This window comes from Pogona vitticeps, chromosome 4 (genome assembly GCF_051106095.1).
Source record: "Pogona vitticeps strain Pit_001003342236 chromosome 4, PviZW2.1, whole genome shotgun sequence".
Lineage (NCBI taxonomy): Eukaryota > Metazoa > Chordata > Lepidosauria > Squamata > Agamidae > Pogona > Pogona vitticeps.
Window position 1 is genome coordinate 47,037,809 of NC_135786.1, and position 19,892 is coordinate 47,057,700.

The window sequence follows — 19,892 nt, forward strand, 5'->3', positions numbered from 1 at the left end:
TGATATCCCATTTTTCCAAAAATACATCTGATTTAAGGGGCTATCACTAAATTTGTGAATTCCATAGTGTCATATGTTGTACAAAGAATCACTTCGTACAACATTAGTAATGGACTGGATGAGGGTGAATAAATTGAAACTTAATTCAGACAAGGCCAAGGTGCTCTTGGTCAGTCAAAAAGCAGATCAAGGAATAGGGATGCAGCCAGTACTGGACAGGATTACACTCCCATTGAAAAAACAGATGTGCAGCTTGGGGGTGTTCCTGGATTCATTGCTGAGCCTGGATGCTCAGGTCTCACTGGTGTCTAGAACTGCATCACACAATCAAAACTAGTGTGCCAGCGATGTCTGTTTCTTGAGAATTCTGATCTGGCCACTGTGATAAACATCCTAGTTGCTTCCCGGCTAGATTACTGTAATGTGCTCTATGTGGAGCTGCCAATAGAACGTGTCAGGAAACCCCAACAGGTCCAAAATGCAGCAGCCAGATTGCTGACTGGGGCTGGTTACAGGCATCACATAACCTCCCTGTTACAGCAGCTCCACTGGTTGCCGATCAGTTACTGGGCACAATTTAATGTTCTGGCTTTAACCTTTAAAACCCTAAATAGCCTGGGTCCAAACTATCTCAAAGATTGTATTTCACCCTATGAGCAGGCTCAGGTGTTAAGATCATTAGGAGAGGCCTTTCTCTCAGTCCCACCACCTTCACAGGTGTGTCTGATTGGGGACACAGAGAGAGCATTTTCTGTTGCTGCTCCCAGGCTTTGGAACTCCCTCCCACAGAAGGCCAGATTGGCCCCATCTTTGCTATCCTTCTGCAAGCAAGCAAAGTTTTTTCTCTTCAGACAAATCCTCCCTCGGTAACCAGCTAGTATGTGTGATTTTTGGATAGATTGTTATACATTATTGCTTTGACTGGATTTCTAGTACTACCTGAATTTTCCGTTTTTGTGTTTTCCATTTCTCAGAGTGACTTATTTTGTATATTTATTGATCTTTGCCTTAATATTGTCTGTTAATGTTGTAAGATGCCTCCTTATTCATTGTTCATAGTTTTAAATATTGATGTTAACCATTGCTGTATACTCATTGTTTTCAACTTTAAATATTGTCTTTCATTGTTTGTGAGCCACTTTGGGTCCTTTTCAAGGAGAAAGGCTAAAAATATTTCAGACAAACAAACAAACAAACTCATTTTCTCTGCCCTGAATTTCCCACCATGTAGCTATAGTGGATTTCTTTGCTTTCTAGTATTTATGAGAGGGGGGAGCCTACCTACTTTCTCTACAACATGAACCATGCATTATTTTGCAGATTTCTAGCCTTCCCAAACATTCTTAAACATTGTACCATTTCCTTTGAAAAGAAAATACAGTATATTATTTCCTCTCTGATGGAAGTGTGGCATAATTCTAACCACACACTTCCCTGTTTGTTGAGAAAGCCACAACAAGGAGGGGAGGGGAAAAATCTTACAGTCATTGTCCAAGTCATTGAGAGAGATGGCTGATCATAACATGATGAACTTCAAGCAGCTCAATACAGAAAAGAGTCACAGGCTAAGATTCTACCTATGACAAGGCAAACCAAAAGCAAAGTCCACACTTGCGCAATTTGAAGGCTGAAATGTTCATGATTAAGTGACCAGTGGAGATGCTCAATGTGAATCACTTTGATGTCAACACATTAGATGTGGAGTTAGCTATTTCTGGGAGCAGATCTTGATCAGAAGGCATTCGAAGAAGAGTATAAATTCATTCAGTATAAAATAGTTTCACTATTTCTCAAAATAGGCTTATATTTCTTGATGACACACTCATTTCTCAACTACGAAGAAAGACAGGTTCTGAGTAAAAGGCGTCATGTGGATAAGGTCACCAGGTTGCCAGAGATGCATAGTAAAAAGAAAAATCTATGGGACAATTTATATAGCCTATTTTTTGTCCCCCATACAATGACATTTTTTTCCAATCCACTCATTATATATTTCTATCAAACTTGACTTATGGAAGCATCTGACAAGACCCATGTAGCTCCAGAGAAAATCTGTTGAGTGTTAAGTTGCATGGATTTGGTGGAAAAACATTGCTGAAACAGACTGCTCTTGATTTACTTCCTGAGGAGCAATTCTTCCTTCCATGTTAAAAACAACTAAGATACGTGGTGTATTTTCCAAATTAAGTCTGTTTCTGGAAGAAAAGGTTAGACTGGTAAGGGAAAGTATTGAAGTTGTGTCCAATAAGAAACAGGGCCAAGACTAACAAGTTTTAGTTCCAAAACTACACTGTACAGGTCACAATTATTAGTCCTATGTTGTCGTGCAGTAGCTTGACCCCCTTCCTATGCAGGTATCAATTTTTCTCATTTTGATACCTTCCAGATGAAAACTACCAAGAAGCAGAATCACTAGTCAGGGTGAAGCCCAAAATGCTGAGACCAGACCAGAGCGCAGAAGGAAGATATAGACAATAGGTTAGAGGAAGACAACCAAAATAATCTGCAAAATTGCTCATGTTCAACTGTTTAAAATGTGTAATAATTATTTTGATATTTATTACACATTTTAAATACATTCTGCTATAAATGCACCTCTAAATATATTTTATATCAAGGATTGTCTTTCTAAACATTTTTACTCTAAAATATGCTTTTTAAAATGGGTTTTGGTATATTTTGAAAACTCAAGAATTCTGATATCATATCAGAATCAAATTCATATCAAATTCATATCAGAATTTGCAAGGATTGCATTTGTCAGGCCTAAATTGTTGAAGAGACATCACTGCTGCCCTAGAAAGTAAAGCTAGATTTCATTTTGATGGTGTTTTGCTAAAATATTTTCTTCCTGCCAGATTAAGGGGCACTCCATATTACTCATTTCTGTTGACAAAACTTGTGCTGGAAAAAATTAGTTGGAAAGTAGCAGGCTTTTCAGATCACTATTAAAAAGTTGCATTCCCCTCTCCTTTTTTAAAGAAAAAGGGGAAGATGTGGTGCTGGTTTCCATGGCCACAGGATATGTTTGCTGAGTTAGCACCTTCCAGCAAAGCACGCATGTAAACATAAGGCATTCTTTATTTTCTGTGAACTCAGAACTAGATTAGATCATAGGTTCTTAGCTTGTGGGGGGTTTGTGATGTCATCATGGAAGTCCTCAAAGGCTTGAAAAAATGTTATGATCTTTTGCAGTTAAGAAAGAAAGAAAGAAAGAAAGAAAGAAAGAAAGAAAGAAAGAAAGAAAGAAAGAAAGAAAGAAAGAAATCTTAATTGTCCTTGCTTGTTTGTGTAAAATTTGGTTTTTCTAACCTACTGCCTCCAATAAAAACATACAAAAGTAAAAATCAGTTGTGAAAATAAATATTTGATAGCAAATAACTCTTTGATATTTCTGCACGTGGTGTGAACATGCAAGTGAATGGCACTGAGTGGCTGTTCAAACAGACTTCATGAACATGTTTCTTCAATTTCTGCTAATAAAACTATTTGGTTATTGTTGGGTAAAGTGACTTTTCTATATAATCACAGTGAATTTCATAACAATACATTTTGACTGAGCCTAGAATGGATCACTTCTTGGATTTGAAATGTAAAAGAACTGGAGACCTGAATCTTTCATGACAAACATTTTGTGTAAACAGCTCATGGGTTTCTGCTCATGTCAATTTATATTTATTGTTAAAATAGTCCAACGATGGTAATATCTTACACCATCTTCGTCAGGAAAGGCAAGATGTCAGCTCAAACAAGCCTAACTTTAAGTACCTCCAGATGCAATCAAAACTAGCTGGGTGAAGCTGCAGACCAAATCCAGGCAGATTAACATTAAAGAGCCAGTCCCCCACATTGGCCGGCATTATATAAGGGCAATCTGCCAAGTCAGTTTATGAAACAAGGACTTCCAGCAAACACTAAAAGTAATACCACTATCTCCGTTGGTGGAACATGGCTCAAGTTTTATCAAGAGAGCCTCAATAATGCTTCTGTCCCAAAATTGACTGGTTGATGAGGGTGCATCCTGTTCAAAGCAAAATGAAGCTCCTTGCAGCCATCTTAAAAGGTGCTGCCTCTGATGATGATTAGCCATCCTTCAGTCTTGAAAGACTATGGTAACATGTCTGTATGGAGGACTTGGAACAGTGTCTAGTGTTTTGACGCTGTATGTGAAGCTGGAGTGTCCTCTCTAGAGCACGAAGCCTGGGCAAAATAAAATGGAGGATAGGCTGTTACCCAAGCAGCAAATTCCCCCTCTCCACATCACTGAAATAGTCCAATGGAAAGGCAAGAGCCAATACAACTGGTTCCAGCAACGTCGCAGGAATTGCCAGAACGATACGAACTGCCTCCGGGACTCCGGATCTAGATTTTGCCTCAAGATTAACTCCTGAAGCCTTTTCCATCAGTGGATAAAGCCACAAGGCAGTGGAGATTTGAAATAAGAGTTTTCCTTCTCCTAGATGGGCTGCTTTCCAAGGCTGACGAGCCCCACCTACTCGGGCTTTATAGCAAGGAATATCTGTCAATGAGACCCTTCATGACAAACTTTAAATAAATATTTGATGCACTTGAGGGTTTTAAATCTCGAGTTAAGTCTTGGTTAAGCAAAAAAAGATGTTTAAAGAGGGTCTGTGGTGAATAAAGGGTTAAAACCGCTCAGTTAGATTATCATTCCCAGCCCCCTTAGTCTTTATCTACTAAAGCATGCATGCATATAAGCTCTGTCTCTCTTTGCTGTGAAGGCTCTGACTGCAAGCCGACCTCAGGGAACACAATGGCACATTGAAAGCAAAGTTGTTCAAAACATTTGGAAAAAATATTGGATCGGCAGCAGGGGTGCGTGTGGCATTTTGATGTTATGTGCTTTCAAGTCGGAATTGACTTATAGTGAATCTAATAGGGTTTACCCTAACAGGTTAGTGAGATATTTAAGGAGTGGTTTGATCAGTTCCACATCCCCAATGAGTTTCCAATGGCTAAGAGAGGATTTAAATAGAGATGGGCATGAACCTTGTTTTGGAGGTTCGTAAGCACAGCATCACAGGTGCCACGTGTTCCCTTCCCCCAGCTCCTCGGATGGGATCCCTCATTCACCATGCTCCTCTCTTTTCAGCCATTTCCCAACAGGAGCACAGGCTTCCCTGCCCTCCCTCCTTAGCTGATTGCCCATTCAGAGAAGGAGGTAAGATAGGCAGGCCCATGCTCCTGCTGGGTACTGGTTGAACTGCCGAAGAGGAGGAGGAGGAGAGGAGCCCACCCCAGCTGGTGAGTGGAGTATTGATCAGGGAGGTAGGGGAATGTATGACACCTGTGGTGCCCCGCATACAAACTGGCATGAACATATGAACCAAGGTTTGTGCCCATCTCTACATTTGAATCCAGGCCTTTGGAGTCCTAGTCCATGCTTCCTAGAACAAGAGTTAAATAAACTGTAGGGCTTATAAAAGTCAAAGATTTTTGTGTTTTATGAAAAAGGACTTTTGCATAAAGTGAGGTGATGGGATATGATTTAAAATTTTGCTTTGTTTTGTTTTCAATTTTAATGGCATGTAATAATCTTAATTTGTTATACATTTTTTTGTTGTGGTGAGAAAAGTCTAGGCAGGCTGAAGACCTGATCAGTGTCCCAGATCTCAAAAGACCTTTTTACTGAAAGTCTGAGGTTTGCATAAAGCAGGTCAAATTATAATATGGGTTGGTTTAACACATGTATTATTGTAACAAAGGTGGTTGATAGACAAAGTAGTCCATGATTTTTCTTTACACATTACACCTTCTCACTCCCACCCAACCTCAAAGTCACGGGCCTGACTAATATCTGTTGCTTATTCAATTGAAGACTACTCTGGTTGCCACGCACTTTCAGAATGATGGAAGCATGCCATAACCGTAATATCACCCATAAGGTGTTGCATTTTTTTAAACAGCACTACAACCTTTTTTCCCCTGACAGAAGCTGTACACTTTTATCAGTGGAATGACATGCAGAAAATCAGTAATACGGCTTCAACATGGAACTGCAGTTGTGGAGAAAGCTGATTACTTATTCCATCATACAGGGAAAGGCACAAAGCCAAAATAAAAATATGGCAAACCTAGCAGCAGCCAGCATGCCACATTATGGACATTAAAATACAGATAGGTCCATCACTACTACTTTATGTAGGAAGTATGGAAGGAGATCTCTTCCCCACCACTAACAGTCATTACGACCAAAGGCTTTCCTCAGCTTTCCCATTCCATTTTACTCTACAGTCTTGTAGCCTGACAAAATGTCAAGACTTGTAGGGGTGGGAGAACTCATGAGTTGTAAGATCACCAGCCAGAACAGATCCAAAGCAGGAAGTTAAAAAAAAAAAAAGAATGCAGCTATGTTCTAACAAATCAAAGGGTCCAGCCTTCTATTCCTAAACTTTTCCCCCAGGAAACAGGGTTCCCTTCAGTTTCAAGAAGCTTGGATGGACAGATGGGGTTCTTAGTTTGGCTAATGAACATTTCCCTCAATGTGGACTGAAGTATATCAGTCTTTGTATATGAAAATATGTTCAGTATGTGTGTTTCTAGCAATGCTGGAAGAAATTAATCATGTGCCAATGTGTGATAGTTTTTACCTTCCACTGTCATACACCCAAACATACATATCTCCGGCTGAACAACATGCTTGAGATTTTTATCAGTGCCTCTTCTTCCCAGAAATATTAATAAAAATGTGACCATTGTTGTGTACCTTGGACAAAATGCATACGTGTATTACATATATGGCTCTGACACCAGAACAATTGGATGCACTGTAGAGAGAAGCAGATGAGCTTGAGTCATTAACCTATAAAGTGGTGGGTTCCAATCTTTTTGACACCAGGGACCGGTTTGGTTGAAGACCATTCTTCCAAGGACTAAGGGATGTGTGCGGGTGTCTGTCCATTTGTCCGTGCAGGCAGTGGGCATGTGGGCGGGTATCTGTATGTGCATGGGGTGGTGGTGTGTGTGTGCATGCATGCGGGAGGTGTGCGTGCATGTGTGTGTGTGTGTGCAGGGGCATGTATAAATGTGCGAGGCGTGCATGCATCCATGCATACGTGCATGTGGGTGAGCCCTCGAAAATCAGTCTCGGCAACCCAGTCCTTCCAAGGCTATGAACCAGGACTGGTCTGCAGCCTGGGGATTGGGGACCCCTGCTCTAGAGGAAGGATCCTTAAACCTACCTAGCATGACAACAACCAGCTGGATTTCCTGAGTCTTAGCCAGAGCTAGCTGTGCTTTTATACTAACTGGATGGAATCCTCTTGGCCGAGATGAGCAGGTGTAAGACTGATAACATCATCAGCCATGGATATTAATCTTTCATTTGACATTTTCAGTCCATCACCCTATTCCAGATTCTGAGGTTCCCTAGGGATCCCTTTGGACTTCGGCAAGGCTTTCAGAGAATCAGGATGGGGGAGTCTTTAATATTTGGAAGGAAGGAAGGAAGGAAGGAAGGAAGGAAGGAAGGAAGGAAGGAAGGAAGGAAGGAAGGAAGGAAGGAAGGAAGGAAGTTAACCTGCACAGTGATGGAGATCTGTCAATTTTCCCTGCAGCTATGAGCTCTGGCTTCAAGGGAATATATACCATGTAGTAGCCTCAGCCTGTGGGCTCCCTGGGAGCTCGGTGGTTAGAGTGTTGCAAGGGATATATTTGGTTTTATAGGGAGATTCAGTCATCACTCACCTTCTCCTTTGGCACCAGCAGTTCACTGCTGTGTATCCTTCCTCAGTTCAAACCTGTGCGATTCTTTTAAAACTCTTTACCTTCCCAAATGCAAAACGAAATATGAGGGAAGACTGCATTTTCCCCCCACTCTGGGCAACAGGACCTTCTTTGCTCTACCCCATTGTCACCTCAAAATCAGACAATCATTTCTGATTTGGGTAGCTTTTGCACGTTTGTCAGTGGTCCAGAGAAATAGGGCTGCGACTGTGGAAACACTGCCAAAAGTTCTCATTCTCTACTGCCCTCTGCATCTTTAAATCAGAGATGGAGAAGCTGTTGCTTTTGAGTTATTTCATTTATATTTTATGGGGGTGCTGTCTTCAAGGGGTAGTTGGTGTCTAAGCTGCCTAGCGAGCAATATCAGAGCCTGAAATGTATTATATATTAAAATGCATATATGCACAGAAAGAGAATTTTTAAAAAATGTATGTTCAGGCAGCGTCTGTACCTACACTTGGGCAGGTATCTATCTGTCTGTCTTTTGACTCTGATGTATTCAAAATCACAGACTGATACATAAATTTTGTGGGAGGGACTGGAGCTGAAACTGGCTGACAGTTTATTCATCCCTAAAAGTTCTTGGAAAAGTTACTTTCCGGATCACATGGATTAGCAGAGAATTCTTTGACTGCGTCTTGAGTTATTGCCCATCTTAACCCATGACTAAACTAGATCAATATCCAAACAGCTTGTACAAATGAAGTTTATAAAATAGGAAATGTAAATAGTCAGTACTATATTTATAAAGACTTGCAACATCCCTAAACTAACAATTTCATGGGGAAGGGGTGTGCAAAGATAACTACACTGTTTGGAGAAAGTTACTGAATGTAAACTTTCTTATACATCTTTTGGTTGAGAGAGAAAATATGTGACTGAAAAATATGGTAAAATTATCACTGAAGCACATTGATTGATTGTATGAATACAGATTTGCTTTCAGCCATTTCTAATGTTTCTTTTAATAGAAGAGAGTGTATGAGGGCATTTAAAAATAAAATAAACAAGTATGCTTTCTAGGCAGAATATATCAGGAACATTGTTAAAAGACTATTTCGTTTTTGCTCTCCTGATTCCTGGCTGTCAAGATGATGAGAATGTGGTATTTGATAGAAAAGAAGAGCCCCAAGATCACATGCTGTCTTGGAAATTAAAATGAGTTCGTCAGGCGAGAGTGAGTCAATGTGGTTGTATAAGTATCTGACAAAAGGCATACATAATGGCAGGGAAAGCCTCAGACATTCCCCCGGTCACCCTTGGAGGAAGGAAGAACTGTACTTCCATCAAGCAAACAAAATAGAGTATTAGTCAGATGAGGGCTGCTGACATTTTTCAGCCAGGATTCTTCTGCCTTTAGGAACAAAATGTTAGGAACAGATTCAGGCAGATGAAACCATCCCAGCTCTCCAGGCAGTCACCTCGGCCGGTAGGCTGAGATTGGGTGAGGAAGTAGTGAGGGTGACCTGTCAGCTGCTCCCCTGGCAGCTTCTTTCCTCTGGAAGACAGAATTATATGTGCCAGATATTCTGCTCAGAGCGCCCCAAATTAGCAGCCTCAGAAGTGGTGGAGAATGTTACATGATTGCATGCACTGGTTATTGGGGAAAAAAAGAATACTTTGCATTCCATCCTGCTTCTGTACGGGCGATGGGTTGCTGTCTTGTCATTTGCCTCCAGTAGCAAAATATGTTTCTGGCATACACTTCAGATTCCAACACTTACCATGTAAAGGTTCTTTGGCCTTTATCTTACAGCACTTTATCTCACAATATACTTAGAAGAGTCTGTCCTTCAGCTTAAACTTCCTATAGACCCTGAGCCTAGTACTCAGTGGCTTAGCAGCCATGGCCATGCTGGCTGGGGAATTCTGGGAAATGTCGCTTTTTAAAAAGTAATCTTTCGATGCTCCACCAGTTTCATAAGCCACACTACCCCATCATTAAGGGATAAGAGTTACTGGAGATTGGTATGACCCAGAGACTAGGTTAATGACACTGCACTCTTTTGCAAGCTTGGAAACGTTACTTTTTTGGATGACAACTCCCAGCCAAGCTAAATGCCTACAATCTATGGCCAGCTATGCCATGTTTGTAAGAGCTGAACAAAACCACTTGTTCCTGTTTTTAGATACCACATTGAGTGCAAGAGCTATGTAGAACCTCTTTATGGCGTCAGCATCATTTGTCTGGATAGGTTCTATTACAAAATGTCATGCCCTAAATAGTGAATTCGTCTGATCTCCAAGTTATCTTCCACAGAGTGCTGTCCTCTGAAGATGCCGGCCACAGAGACTGGAGAAGCGTTAGGAAGAACAACCTTCAGAACACAGCCAAAGAGCCTGAAAAACCCACAATAACCATTAGATCCCAGCCGTGAAAGCCTTCGTGAATACATATCTTCCAACTCTATAATTCACTTCTAAAAGCCAATTGTTTGACCATTTTTTAAAAAAAGGTAGACCTCTCTTGGATCTGAATTTCTCAAGCCAGTCTCTAATAAAATGCCATTTGAGTAGATTGATCACACAGGTGATGGCAATTAAGTAAAACTTTACTTTTTGTACCAGGAAAACATGAGTTGGACTATCAATCCTACAATTCTTCTGCTAGAGATGTGTTCTTACAGTCGGAAGGGACTCATTGGAGCCCTCTGCTGGCTACAACCTTACCCTTTTTTCCTACATAAGCTTTCTCCTGTATGCCTTGAAGAATAGGACAGCATAGCAGGAAGTGTCACTATTATCTTTCTAATAAAATAAGAAAGGTCACATCAGGAAGACTAGAGCTGGAATTCTATGTGTCACCTGGAAAATCTCTTTATCCATTCCTGACTGATAAACATCCCCTGTTTACAGGATGCTTTCACATCTGTTTTCATCACATCAAAATAAAGCTTCAGTTTTGTTCAACTTCTTTGAAACAGTCATAAAATGATCATATCTATCTTCCAGCTCACCATGACTTCCAGTTATGTTTATCAAACAGAAACATTGTATCATCCCTTTTATCATATCTTTGAACTTTGTTTTATGTTATCTTCGGTTTCCAGTTGAAGGTACAAAATGAATACGGTAGTTTTATCAGATGCTTATAAAAGACTTTACAAAAACAGTGTCAGATCACCACCAATTCAAAAGAGTGTTATGTCTAAATTGCATGTAGATATTAGCTGACATCCAAAATGCTCCTGTGCCAGATGAAGGCATATTCATTCATGCATTTGGGAAAAAGTGATGGATGGTCCCATCTAAGCTGTTCCAGAGATGCTTGCATTTCACAGGGCCAGTGAAAGAAAGTTAATGTTGAAAAAATGCTTCACTTCAGAGAGGATATGAAATGCTTGCAAATATATTCATGCACCAAAAAGGATGGGAAGTGTACAACAAGAAACACACTTTTATTTGCCATTAAAAAAGTAAACACATTATCCCATCACATTGCATTTGCTTACTTACTCATGTTTTCTCTTGATTAGTTCAAGTGTATTGTTGCCTTATTGGCAACACTAAAGTTGAGCTCATTATTAAATATCAATTTGTGTTAATTTAACTTGTAACTCTTAATTGTGACAACTACCCTATTAAATGAGCTCTCAACCTGAAGTACATGATCTTTATTATTATTATTATTATTATTATTATTATTATTATTATTATTATTATTATTATTATTATTATTATTATTATTATTATTATTATTATTATTATTATTATTATTATTATTATTATCAGTAGTAGTAATAGTGTTAGTGTTAGTGTTAGTGTTAGTATTATTAGTGTTAGTATTAATAGCGTTGTTATTACTATTATTGTTATTATTCTGGTTATTAGAGTATCTGTTAAATATCAGCACAGTATATATGGTGTTACTAATATTACTGTTTTTTATAGCTTTGATGGTGTGATTTCTGAGATCTGTAACTACTTATAGCACTCTGTGAAACTTCTTGATATTGTTCCCAAAGCCCCAATGACTATGGGGACCACTGCCTACATCCACTAGTAAAGTGTTTCAATTGCCAGGTCTCTATACTTAGTTTTTCCAATGCTTTATTTTCAACTCTGACATCCCTTGGAATTGCAATATTAATGACCTAGACATTTCTTTATTCTAGTACAACTGTGTCTGGTGTGATATGTTCAAGGTGTCTATCTGTTTGATCTAGAAATCCCACAAGATCTTGACTTCCTCATTTTCTGACATCTTCTCTACCTGATGCTCCCATGGGTTTTTGGAGGCTGGCAAGTTATATTTTTTCATAATGACCAGCGCACTAATTTTGCCACTCTTTCATGTCTTGTTTTGTAATGTTTGTGCAATCTTTGAACATTCGCAGATGAAGTATGACACAGTTTCATCTTTTACTTGGCAGAGTTAACATGTGCTGTTAGCACTAAATTCCTTGGATCTTAGCTTTCATCACGTTGGTTTGGAGTGCTTGTTCTTGTGCACCAAAATCAAGCCTTCGGTTTCTTTCTTAAGGGTCCCCAGTTTTAGTCATGCCCATGTTGAATTATTATCCTGCTTTCCAACAATATTTCTCAGGTGAGAAATATTTCTCCCTTTTCACTGCCTTAAGTACGGTAATTTTTCTCTGCTTATACTGATGTAATAATTTAGGCTTCTTTTTTCCTCCTCTAATACCTGCTTTATTTGCAGTAATCCACGCCCTCTGATTTTCATAGTAAATATAATCTGTCCACATCACCTTTTGGATGTAGTGTGTGATGATGTATGTTCATCAGTTTCCATGTTTTCCGATTCAATTCTTCTAATTTGTTTTGAGTCCAATCCGTTATTCCAGCTGGGTATCTAATTACTGGAACTGCCCATGTGTTTGTGGCTTTGATTGCTTTTCCCCCCATTTAATTTTGATTTTAAGATTTTCCACAGTCTTTTGAGATATTCCCTTTCTGTCAGTTCTTTAACTTTTGTGTTCACAAAGTAATCTGCTTTTGTTGTTGTTGTTGTTGTTGTCGTCATCTAGATAGATAAGCTTGTGAGTAGCTTCCACTAGGACAGACCTGGACAATGTGTGGCCTGCGAGCCACTCCTGTCTGGCCCGCCGGTTGTTGCTCCAGTCCGGTGTTCAAGCACTTGTTCAAGCCCAAGACAGACTGGATTTCTCTCACTGAACAAGTTGAACATCAAAACCATTTACTGTATAGCTTTTTGTCTAACGTTGATCAATTGCTTATCTTTAACATACCGCAAAAAACCTCTTTAGTATTTGTGAAGATTAACAACTTTAAAATTAAAAACAATCATAACATCACTGTTTCATTTTATTTTTAAGTAAAGTTGGTTTGGCCCCCAAACAGAGTTCAGATTTTTCATTTGGCCCCCTATAGAAATTAATTGCTCACTAGGACCAGCAAATTAGGTTTTCAGGATACGAGATCATTTGCTGTACGTGTATATTTCAGAGATAAGAGGTTTGAAAATAGCGGTTAGTCATGTCTCACACTTTTCTGGATGGTCTCTCTGGTTCTGTTGCCTCACCTGGAAAAAAACTCCCAGTGTATTTCCAGAGTAACACACAAGCAGATGGGAAGTTGTATGCTGCATTTTGGGATCTCATTCTCATGATTCTAATCTATGGCACAGTAAGATGGAACTAGCAGCATATTTGCAGGGGTAGAAAGGACCCATTAAGATGGTCCACTCATTCGCAGTTTCCACCTAATCTAGTAAGATCTGCTACTGACGTTCTGCTTGAGATGTGGCATCTGAATTGACCAGAGCAAGAGATCCAGATGGAACTGCCTGAAGTAAAGCAATAAGGATAGCAGCTAAAGCACAAGCAACCTCAACAGAAAATGCCAAAGGGAATATTTCAGACCCTATTCCATAACAATGACAATAATGAAATCTTACTTCTCTTTCCATTCACAGAATAGTGTCCATAACATCAAGAAGGCTGATATCAGCCAGCCAGTTTTGGAACCATAAGTTGCCCAATAAGATGTGTTCAGAATGCAGCTGAAAAGTAAAATACATGCCAAGCTGGTCTCTGGAGCTGTATGGAAAATGTATTCATGCCTGTTGTACAGTATCTGAATTAATTTCTCTTCATTTCACACTAGAGTGTAGGCAACATACATAGGAAGATCTGATCCATAACTTGCCCATGTTTGTCCATCTTAGCTAGTGATGAAGCTCTAGGTGGACTGGCCATGTATATAAAGTGTCCTTCTGATATACTGCCCCATATGCTTAAAACTCCCTCTTGGCGGTTTACAATTTAATTATACAGGCTACAAACTGCCCTATGCCCTAGCAAGCTGGGTACTCAGTTTACCAACTTCAAAAGAATGAAAGGTTGAGTCAACCTCAAGCGAACAATCTGAGCCTGGGATTGAACTCAGGTCATGAGCAAAGTCTTCACTGCAGTACTGCAGTTTAATCACAGCACCCCCAGGCTCTGTATATACGACTTTTATTCTAGGGCTCCCTCCAGCTATGGACAAAATTGGACATTAGGTACTTGCTTTAAAAAAACAACATTGGTTATGACTCTCTATTGATCACCTCCCTACTGCTGTTTTGGTGTCACCTTCATTTGGGAAATATAATGGTTAGCTGCATTTGTAGTTCACTTCACAACTAATTCCATGATTGCAAGCATTATGCATGTGTGTCATATAAGAGGATATAGTACATTTGTACTGCATCTAGTCAATCATAGCCTCTAATGTGCACATTGTCTGCTGGAAGGACAGCCGTGCACCTGAATCAACAGTGATTCATAAGCAAAGGCAAAAAGCAGAATTTATTTAGTCTGAATATGGATTTTTTTCCAATGATTTTCTCATTCCAGCTTTGGAGTAAAGACTTTTCCTTTCCCACTGAACCAACTGTTCGGCTGTGGTCACTATTAGAACTTCGTTTGTTTTATTGTTGTGTATTTGGGACAGTATGTACTGACTTTATTGTGCTTCTCATCTGAGTTTTATGTTTTGTTGTCATCGTACTTTTTATATTTTTTTTTGTTTCAGTCATGTTGTATATCCAAATGTACAGAAGGTATGCTATAGTTGGCCTATATAATTCTCGTTCTTTCATTTTCTTGCATTCCTAAATCACTGTAAATGAAAATGCCCTCCTGAAACAGCCATCGCTCAAGAAGGTAAGAGGGATGGCTTGTAGACAAAGGGCCTTTTCGGCAGCTGCCCCCAGACTATGGAATGCCATTGATGACGTTTTGGCACCAGGTCAAAAACCTTCCTGTTCCAGAAGGTTTTTAATTGATATAATATTGACGGTGGGTCCTGATGGCAATTTTTAGAGCATTATATTTTAATTGTATTTTAAGTCTTTTTATCTTTCTGTCTGTTTATTGAAATCAAATTGTTCTAAGCTGCCCAGAGACTTTTGGGTAGTGTGGGCAGCAAATAAATTAAATAAATAAATGAATGAATAATTAAATTTTACTGGGGGAAAATATGAATGAATTTTTCCACCCAAGCTGAACTAAGAGCATTTGCCTGAGAACTTTCTCTCTAACCTTCATTGAACTGAATTCTGAACCACTGAAGTATACTCATTTATGCTTAAGTTCTCACCATCGCCCACTCAATGAAAAAACAATTCCTTTTAATAGTGTTTTCAGAGAGACAGTCATTATTTCATTTGCTCACCACATTGTCATATACATGCCTTTTATTATCACTTAAGAACAAAGCGTGAGAAAAGGGTGCACTGTACCTTCCAATACAAAGTTGCTACCCCATTCTGACTCATAGTTCCCTCTCCACTTAAACCTATAATGAGATGCAGCATGTGTTAAAATGTGAACACCAACCCTTCCCAGTGTGGTGCCCTCCAGATGACTAGAGCCCTGACCAACCCAATCACCACAACAAGTTGCCATGCTGGCTGAGGATGAAACTGCACATCAAGAGGACACCAGCTTTGGAAGGCTGCTCAGAGCTATAGCACTATACTTTCAAGATTTCTTCAGTGATAATTAATAATGCACATTTCTTGCCCCTCACTATTTTATTATCTGAGCATCGATGTGGCCACTGTTACTGAGGTATCTACACCCCTCACAGATATTGACATGCTAATTAAAGTAAAGCATGAAAGTATTAATTTTCCCCTCCCTTCCTCCGTTGTTGGGGGGAAATACAAGCACACAGAGAAGACGAAGAGAGAAAGATTACTGAAAAGTTGGATTCAGCTGTTCAAACTTTAAAAAAACTAAATAAATAATTTCTGTACTTACAAGATGGCTGCCAGGACATGCAGGTAGGCTATGTCATAAATGACTGAACTACCTTCTCAGTAAGGTCTTGAGCTGATTTCACTCACCCAATTTGGCTGTTGCCTCTGACTAGGCAGAAAGGAATACAGAGACTTCATCTTCTACTTAAAACAATCTTCAGATGTTTTCCTCACTGGTAAACTCTACATGTGAGGAGGAAAGTGAAAATGGGCATACTTAGTTCTTCTCTCGCGCTATCCTCATTGCCTATAACTGTTTGCAAAAGAGAACCCCATCTGTCCATGGAAGCTCTCCTAATTCTAGAATCTTGATTTTTAAAGCTTGTAAAATCTTGGAGAGTCTGTCTTTTGCAGTTGCCTGTCCCAAGTACAGAATGATGAAACCACTCTTCATTACTGCCCTCCTTGATTGTAGATATTATACTTGAGAAGGACTCCTGAAAAGGGCTTGAGGCCTGCTCAATAACATTTGATATTAGGAGGAAAAGTGTCTGAGCCTTATTAATGAAAAGCATGCTCAAATGGGAAATGCATCCCCTTTTTTGGCTAAGAATTGCTGAGAACAAAAAATTAAAGAATATATTGAGTCACCTGAAAACTGTGGCAAGCCCAACAGAGAAATGAATTTATCCAGAAATTGGAAACACCACTTTAGCTCTGTGGATAACATTTTCTATAAACCAACAGAAGTACTAAAATGTATTGCATGTCTGATATACAAAAAGCTAACAGAAGTGTTCGCAACAGGAGAAGAAGAGGTTTATCTGATTTTCTGTGTTCACATTAAGGTCGTTGAGTTGGTGCAACCTTTTATTTAATAAATGACTTGCAAGCTGACTACTCATACCAAATGACAAACATTGATTTGAAATGTCTGTTCCAAAAACAAAGCACTGGCAAACTACTGTCTTTGCAAGTAACAATCAAACAAAAATATGCACAGCATTTTGTGTACACACAAATAATGGTGATGGCAGGTGTAGTTGTAACAACTGGAACAGTTTGAGAAATCTAAATGTCTGGCACCTGCTCCTTTTTGATGTTAAAACAGCCTGGCCAGCAATATTAGGAATCAAAATGCTGCTAGTGACATTAGCAATATAGAAGCTGTCCAGCAAAATCCAGAAAAGAGAAGCTCTTTTGAAAACTTCCATTCACCCACTGTTGGCTACAACTGAAATGTGTCTGCTACTTTCAGACCCATTTAAAGCCAGGCTCATCACAGCTAGACAGCTAGCTCCACCTAGTGGAAGCTACTCACAAGCTTATCATCATCATCATCATCATCATCATCATCATCATCATCATCATCATCATCATCATCATCATCATCATCATCATCATCCTGCAATCTGTACAGAAGGGATTAGAGGGACAGATAGGCAGTTATAATCCTTTAGTTTCAAGAGGTATTTCTAGGAGTTTATTTGGAAAACATATGCCTATGTTTTGCGCTCAATTGCTGTGACTTGCAGTATTTTCTCACTGCTTTTTAAACACCAAGCAGCAGCAAGGTGAACTTCTTTGGTGTGTTTGGGTGCATTTGGTTTCCCATCACCCTTTGGCTGAAATCTTGGTGGTTAGTGTAGCAAGTCACAACTAGAGAAGGCCATTAAATAAGAGGGAATTTGGTGAGTCAATTCTTCTGTAAATTGCATTGATTTAGTGGGCTTCATCTAGTTGTGCCCTACTACACTAAATAACAGGATTTCAGTCCGACTCAATATTCTGGAGTGTGTCTTCTGTTTCCAGCTGGGATGACATGCTTCACATATCTCCATAGTGGGTGTCACCCTCTGTGTGAGGGCACACCCACTTCCCAATCAAATTCCCTTGCCTGTTTGCCCCACCCCACCATCGGTCTTGTCTTCATTGCACTGCTTTTTGCTGCTTTATCTGAATGTATTCATATATCTGCAGTAGCAGCTTACTCTTATCCTCTCTTTTTTGGCATTGGCACTGTGTGCTGTCATGATGATATGTCACAACGTGAAAACCAGTTAATCCTGGGCACATGGCTTGTGATATCAGTGTCAGGTTCTAGCCTTATGATATATTTACTCATATTGTGCAGTTCCTGACTCCACAGTGACATGACAAAATGATGGAAAGGGAACATGGTATTATCATGAATTATCACGACTTCCTACTCCCCACCCCCCAGCCAGCGTCTGTGTAAAGGAACTGAATGTGTCATGTGCACATGACACAGAAGGTGAAGAAGTTCTGTCTGCTGGTAGTGTGGCTTTGAATGGAGTGTCTCTTAGAATGCACATGTGGGATTGGCAGACATGATAACAATGTGCAGCCTATCATGAGACCAAATAAACAGGGGAAAAACCGAGACGGGGGGGGAGGGGTGTGAAACAGGCTGCAGCAGGAACCCCAAGGGAAAGAAATTAGTATACAGCAGGACACAACATGACAATGACCTTCATCTAGCTTGATTCACTGTATTTATCACAGGCTGAAGAAAGATGGGTATTTATTTCAGAAATTGTGTGTTCTAAACAGCATTTAACACTTTATTTTACATTGACCCACAGCCTAGGATGGTCAAGACACTCAATCTAGTATAAGATACACATGAAGGTACACATATGGTAACAGGCTTGATAGTCAAAGGCTGAAGTCATCAGGTAACAGGTTTAGGCAGAATTCTGAATACTGTAGCAGTCCCTTATCCACAGGATGAGTATCCACTGATTCATTTATCCACAGTTTAAAAATATTAAAAGAAAAAATCTCAAAAAAAACCTATTTTTATGTACTACCAGAACTGGTCTCTAGAGGAAGCCAGAGACCATGCTATGAATACTTGTTAGTATTCATAGTATACATAGCATGATCTCTTGTTCCCTCAACTAGCCAGTTCGGATAATGTATGTGAAAATAATTTTCTCTAGGTGTTTTTCCTTTTATCATACTATATATATGATATATATAGCATTCTCTAATATCCACAGTTTTCAGTATCCATGGGGGAGCTTGGAACCAATCCCCAGTGGATATGGGAGTCCGACTGTATTTCACTGTTACAGGCATTGGAGACGGAGAAAAAGTATTCAAGATGTTAAATTCTGTTGTTCATCCTGGAAGATTGGAGTTTGTGTTATGCTATATTAGGCCAAATGTGCCTGTACCTTATTGAAATCCATATCAATCCACCACAGGGAGACAAGCAGTGCAATCCTAAATGATTTATGGAGTTAGGATTAGATAAGCCTCTTCTGCTAGCACAAAGGCCCTTCTGCCAATTGATCTCAACAATTTGACAACAGCGTGATCCACCAGCATAATTTGCCCTGCTGGCTTTAGTAGAACTTTGTTAGCAACAAAGGGATGGAGAAAAGGTAGATTGAGTGAGGAACCAAATTATGCCAGAGCCAGCCTTCTTTCTTCCCAGAGACACAATCAAATGTTAGCAAACATTTTGGTTGAGGGTTAGTCATCCTAAAGACTTTCGAGCATCCCTAAGTTGGTGAGGTTTGGATTTAGCCGAGTTTCAACTAACCTAGTGTTGGTTCAGCTACCATTGGCCATCTTGTCCAATTAAGACTGCACCACTGGCCCTCACATTTATTGAAAAAAAGCAGGTTCCACAGAACTCTGGGAGACTGACTTCTGACTAAAAGAATATAGGTTTACAGTAACAGAGACTTTGGCAAAAATCTTCTGAAGATGAGAGAATGAAATACTAAGGGCTTCTAACCAGATTACATATCATTATAATATTTTTAAAATATCTACCCAGCCACCTTTACTTGCAAGACAGTGACAAATACGAAGCATTTCCATGTTCATCTTTTTTTTTTTTTCAAATTACAGAATACCTTCTGAGAGCACTGAGAAATTTTAAGGATGCAATGCTGCAATCAGTTATATCACAACACTACTTTTTTATCCTTTCTTTATA